The following is a 6,252-nucleotide window of genomic DNA, read 5'->3' on the forward strand; positions in this document are numbered from 1 at the left end:
GCAATTGTGGTATCGTTTGAATCCAATTAAACACACTCCTAACAGAATTATGCAATTCTGATATTGTTTGAACCGAATTTAGCACATTCCTAGCAGAACTATGCAATTTTGGTATCGTTTACATCGACTTAAACACATTCATAACATAAAATTGTCCGCTGTTGACTATCATACCAGTGGTATTCAGCTACCGGAGAGTGTCTGGGGTTTGGCCCCACTCTGACGAACTCCCCATTCAAACATTCCTGCGTCAAAGAACATAATAAATACAGAATCCAACAGATAAAACTAGAATTGAAAAAAGCCTACCGGCAGAGTTCCCCTGATCTTGAGATCTCCGCTGGGAGGAGTCTCTTCCAAGACGGGGCCGAAGTTTTCAGAAAGATAGTAATTTGGTTTACCGGAGTGGCCTGTCAGACTAATTACTGCTCTTTCAAGAAGATCTAGTGCCGCTGAGAGGATTCCTTTACCGGGTTTTGGCTCAACCACGACGATCTTCGGAACGGCTTCTTCCTCAATACCCATCTCTTCAGCCCTTCTCTGGTTCTTCCTCCTTCCCTGCTGTTGAATATCGTCAACAATTTGAATATGTAGCAATTCTGCTCTTGCACGTCATCTGGGTCGTCGCTACCATGTTCTAAAGAATGAATTTTTCCCATAGCTTTATATTCCATAAAAATTCTTCAAAGCTGGGACGTTTGTGAAGAACGGAAAGACATGCAAGGACTGTAACAGTGACAGGCAGGGTCGTCAAGCACACAAATATGTAGCAAAAATTGAACAAGTTTGTTGGGGTTTGTCAGCCCCCCCATTACGAGAATGTGGAGAGGGGGGGGCTTGACTAGTCAAGCCTCAATAATGGTGGGGGAAGTTGAAAAGGCTTAACCCTCCCCTCTTGTCTCTTTTTGGGAATATGAAGAGGCTTGCTTGGGGAATATGAAAGTCTCATGGCTTTTCATATTCCAAACCTTTCACATTCCCTGAACCTGTACTTGGCCCTCTATATATAGAGGGCAAACCTGTTCTCAAAGGCAATGCATATGAGTTTTCTGTTCATTCTTCTTGTCTCTTCCTCTCTTCTCCTCTCTCTCTCCCTTGGTTTGTCTTCATCACTCCTTGGTGGTCACTCCCTTGGCTTGGGAGTTGAAGGAGTTGCTCTGCAGCGCCACACGAGAAGCTAGTGCCCTGCACCGAGAGCCTTGGACGTTGACGTCACGCCGGTGACGTAAGAGGTTCTTGTTTTCTGTCTCTATACGCCGACACATTTATCTTGTCGTTGTTCCGCATTCTACCGAAGCATCTTGGGTTGTTGTTCTCTCTCTTCAACGAGTTTCAACAAAGTTTCAACAGGATACGACCCATTCAAGATTCTCGGAAAAATTGGGCAAGAGGAAGCCAATTGTGACCATTCAACCTTTGGAATGGGCTAGTGAGACTTTATTTATTAGTTTGTCTTTTTAATATGGAACTCTTCATTACAGAATCATTAGAATAATGCTATAATCCAGCTGTTGTTCATTGACTGATTTTATTCAATAGATGTCACACGTGATTACTACTTCTGAATTCCTTTTGTTTGTTGAGTCTAAGATGCATCAAGTTTTCTCATATTACAAGGTAATCGTCAAAGAGCTTAAAGTCCAATCTACATTTTCAGTTCAAACACTGTGAAATATTAACTAGCTTAATTTAGTGGCGTGAATTATATTCCAAAGTTTTCCTTTAAGCATACTTGAAATATGCTAAGGTCGTGATTAAAATGATTTAGAATGAAGAATACAGAGATAGTTGGTCAAAAGTAGGATAATGTTTGACCCCCATAATTGACCCGTATGCTAAAGATTAAGTCAAGTAAATAAAAATATGAAAACATCAGATTCTCAATAAGACCATTAATTCATTATTACGAAAGAGATGATAAATGTGTTGATAAAAATGTGAAAGTGATGAAAAATTTAAAAAATAATAATTTTACGTCAACTTATCTTTGGGATTTTGGGACTGGCCTGATTTTGAGATGTGTTGTGCTTCCCATCTGACAATATAAAAAATAGTAGATTAATATCATGAACTTTCTATGTTGATTTGCATTCACATTATAACACAGACATGTTATCAAGCTAAAAATAATTAAAATTCTTTTTGAATGACATTATTTTTCTAACATTTTTTGTTACTTTATGTAAATTGCTAAGATCATATTCATAATAAATATCAAGCTAGAAAGTATATTTTATAAAATTTAATGACATTAAAATCATAAAATATTAATTTCTAAGACAGCAGATATTTTAAAGAAGTGTTTGACATCAAATTCAGAAAAAAAAATTTTCTAGCTCGTAGTGTAATTTTTAAATATTTTCATGAATTAAAATATTTTCTGCAATTATTTAAGGATTATATGAAATTTTTCAGCTTTCTGAAAGTTTCATGTCACAGTGGCAATCTGTTAAATGGTTTGAGGAGTTTTAAGATCAGATGATTGAGAATAAATCAACTTCTATCGCTATATTTAACAATTTACGAAGAGTTTTGGGCTAAAATTTTAATGTTAGCTTTATGTCTTTCCATCTCTCTTGTATATGTACCCATGAAATGATTTTAGAATTTCTCCTTTTTTATGCAGGCCAAATGAAAGAAATTGAGTCTGAGATGCATCAAGTTTTCTCATATTCACTGTCAGTTGAAGTTTGAAAGCAAATGAGAAGCGTAGTGGCATTCCCCCTGGCACATATCGCCGATATCTTGGAAGAATATACGTGTCTGCAGTGTGTCTTCTTGCACTTAATTCATTGTTCTCTTAGCAACATCCAGCTATCCCCACCCGTTCATCTCTATAAATCCATATCCATTCATACATATCCTTCCACCATTTTGGCATCATCATCCTACTGTAGCCAATTATATGCACTAATCATGCCCTATAAATCATCGTTCTCGGCTCATAGAATTATGTTTTTAAAAATGTATTCTCATCTCTAATTACCCCTTAAAAACACATTAAATAGATAAAATATGTTCCATGAGGAAATGACCCCTACTCACGTAATTAGTCATATTCTTTTACTACTCAAAGTTTTATAATTCGTAATTGATTAGTGCAAAATTTGACGACAAATTAACACCCCAATCTTGAGTTCATGGCCTTCCTCTGTGTTCCTGAAGGTCTTGCCTATAGCACCCCACATTTTTTCCTGACACCTAATAATTTGTAGGTGATACTTAAAGTGGCCATAACATGGTCGAAATTGGTAATGAATTAGAACCATATTCTAATGGGAAAAATACGATACAGATGTCTTAGGCATCTACCCGGTGCCCTTTAAGCCACTTGGCCATGAAATAGCCCACAAAAACCCATTCATTAGCTTGTGCTGAACTGTGACAGGCTCAGAAATGGCATCCTCAAGTTAGTGGGTGGTTTGTCCATGAAATTCTAGCTTGACTAAAACAATAAATTAGGAAAATACCCATGATGACAAGCTAATGTTGGTGGTTCAGAGGGCATAGACAAGTAAGCTGAAAGAAGTTCATTTAAGCTAGCTGGATCACCAACTGCCAAGTCCGATTTTAAACACTTATGTTGCTCTTTTAATTTAGATGTAAGATATTTAAATAATAGCGGCCAATGAAGGGTGTTGAATCAAAGTAAGGAAGACATTTAAATTCATAATTTTCTTCATCTTAAAAAGGAATGAAATTTAGAATTGAAAATTATATTTTAAATTTTATTCAAATATTTTCATGATTATAAATGAAATTCCTAGATTTGCATTTGATCAGAAATGGAAGACAAAAATGAAATAATTTTATATCATTTACCAAAGTTTCTTAGAATTGGATTGAAGAAATATATAATTCTAATTAACTCAGTTTTCTGAAAATAGTTTTGTAGAAAAAATGAGAAGAAATGAAAAATAATACTTTGATAAATTTTTATATTTATGTAAACAAAAATTGACTAGAGCTAATCAATGTAATCAAAGGAGATTTTCCATATTTTACTTCAACCTAAACATGACCTAAACATCAGTCCGAGTTTGGAGTTTATGAAATTTATTTCAAGGAAAAAGATAATATAAAAAAAACTTTGAGAATTTTCCAAAGTTTTTATTTATGAATGCTGAAAAATGCAAAAACTAATTTAGTGTTAGTCTGCCACACCAGTTGATTGGAATGGCGGGCAAAAGCGGCTGCAAGAGCATAGTTTTGGGCGCTTGGGCCAAGAGGATCCTTACAAGTCTTGTAGCATCATAAAAACCAAGACTCTACCATAAACATTGGCAAGTCTGGGTATGTTGCTCAAAATGGCAATGTATGAAACTGAAAAAACCAAGTTTTGAACAACAGTAGAAAATTTTGAAAAGAGAGAAATAGGTGAGAAATTATATATGATAATGAATGATATTTTAAAAAAAATAGAGATTAACAACAGATATCCTAAGATTAACAGAAAGAAATGTGGATTCTGGACGGAGAAAGTGATAGAAAATATGTGAATGCAGATACAAGGTAGTGGAAAATAAAGGGAAATGAAGAAAAAGGGGGTGAGAATGATGAATAAAACTTAAATGTAGGTTCCAAATGTGATATTGCTTATGTCTTGAGCCCAAAATACCTCTTCCTTAATTTGGGTGAACCCTTGAAAATGTTTAAATAAACCATTTGGATAACCAGAATCTTAGAGAGCCTTGTCATATTGGCTAGCTAGTGATAGAGCACATCTAGAGTGAGGTAAGAAAAACAGAAAGATGAAGATAATGTTTATCCATAAGAGATAATCACAATTCCATTTTCTACTATTAGATATTTTCTCCTCTTTTGATTCTTTCATATTTTCATTAGTGTAGAACTACATTAGTTGAATTTTATACTCCATTTTAGGAGAAAGTTAGGACATTTAGAGAGCAAGTGATGGAGCGCACCCAAATGACATCGACAAAATGCCATCAGATTTTTCGTCCCCGTCATCAACATCACCGCCGGTCCGTGTCAAGCACGACCGGCACGCCAAAGCATCCGTGAAGACGCCTGGGTTTAAATACCCCGGGTAGAGCAGGTCTGTGCTCGTGTTTGCATTTAATTATCTGTTTTCGTTCGTCCAATTCCATGTGTTGTGTTCATCACGACGAGTTCACCGTACTCGTCGTGACACATCTGTATCATCACGTTTTATCTGTTGTTTTATTTTGAATAGTTTTAAGTTTTTACTCATGTAATTTTCATTTCGAAGTGTTGTAAAAGGGGTCCTTTATTGGGCCCCTTATGCAAACTCTGTAATAGGTCCATCATGGCCCTTTATAAGGCCATGATGGACATGTTTTCTGTAGATCTGGAATTTTTACTAGCAGTTATTTTCGTCCAGGTCTCACCAAGAAGAATGAGAGGAAGAGAATGAAGAGAAGGAGAAGAAAGAGGAGAAGAAGAGAATAGGGAGATCAAGAAGGAAAGGGGACGTCACTCTGTCCTCATCCTTTCATTAAAGTTTATCCCTTGTTTTTCATGCTCACTCAGGACCTTTGACCTCGTCAACGCACCCCATTAAATCGTCAACACGTGTGTCGATTCATCATACCAGTCTCTTCTTTTTGCCGTGGGAGTGGATTTCCCCACTCGGCTAAGCCAGTTTGTGATCGCAGGTGTCGACATCATTTTCTTTATGACAATGTCTCTGCGGTCAATCCACCCCACACGACGTTCCTTGGATTTTCAGACCCCACTTGGACGTGCCGAGAGTCCCCGCTCAGATAACCGATCATCCCATTTGGCCTCTTCGGGTGAACATTTTGGAAGGCATGACGCATTCCCTAACGGCAGGAATTCGTGCAACAGTCTGAGTTTCCATTCTCCATGCTGAGAACGTGATGCCTCCGATGGCACCCAGATGAACGTGTAGAGTGCCCATGTCTGGCACGGTCCATCGCTGCCCATGGCTAAAGCCTTGTCGAATCCTCGAATCACGGCCATTCGAGTTGCTTGCGCCAATTCACCACCAATTACGCCTGCTCTCCACAGGTGCCATCCACTGCCACCCCTGGCCCCGTCGACGCCCTGCTTGTCCGGACGTGTTTGGCATTCCGAGCCATTGTAAGTTGCACGAGCTGCTACAACATGTTGGATCACCGTCTCCGACCGCAAATGACGCAGCCATTCCTTGCAACTACGCCATTGCCAGACCGCTCCATCAATTCCTGGTCATCTACGTGGACAACAGGAGCCCGTCGACACCATGTTGATCCATCTAAGGATGCA

General features: G+C 37.9%; 1 pseudogene; it reads right to left on the bottom strand.

Moving 5' to 3' along the window:
* LOC144706658 (carotenoid 9,10(9',10')-cleavage dioxygenase-like) overlaps positions 1 to 612 on the bottom strand; it is a 6,526-nt pseudogene extending 5,914 nt beyond the window's left edge.
* Positions 613 to 6,252: the final 5,640 nt, after the last annotated feature.

Source organism: Wolffia australiana, chromosome 8 (assembly GCF_029677425.1).
Source record: "Wolffia australiana isolate 7733 chromosome 8, ASM2967742v1".
Lineage (NCBI taxonomy): Eukaryota > Viridiplantae > Streptophyta > Magnoliopsida > Alismatales > Araceae > Wolffia > Wolffia australiana.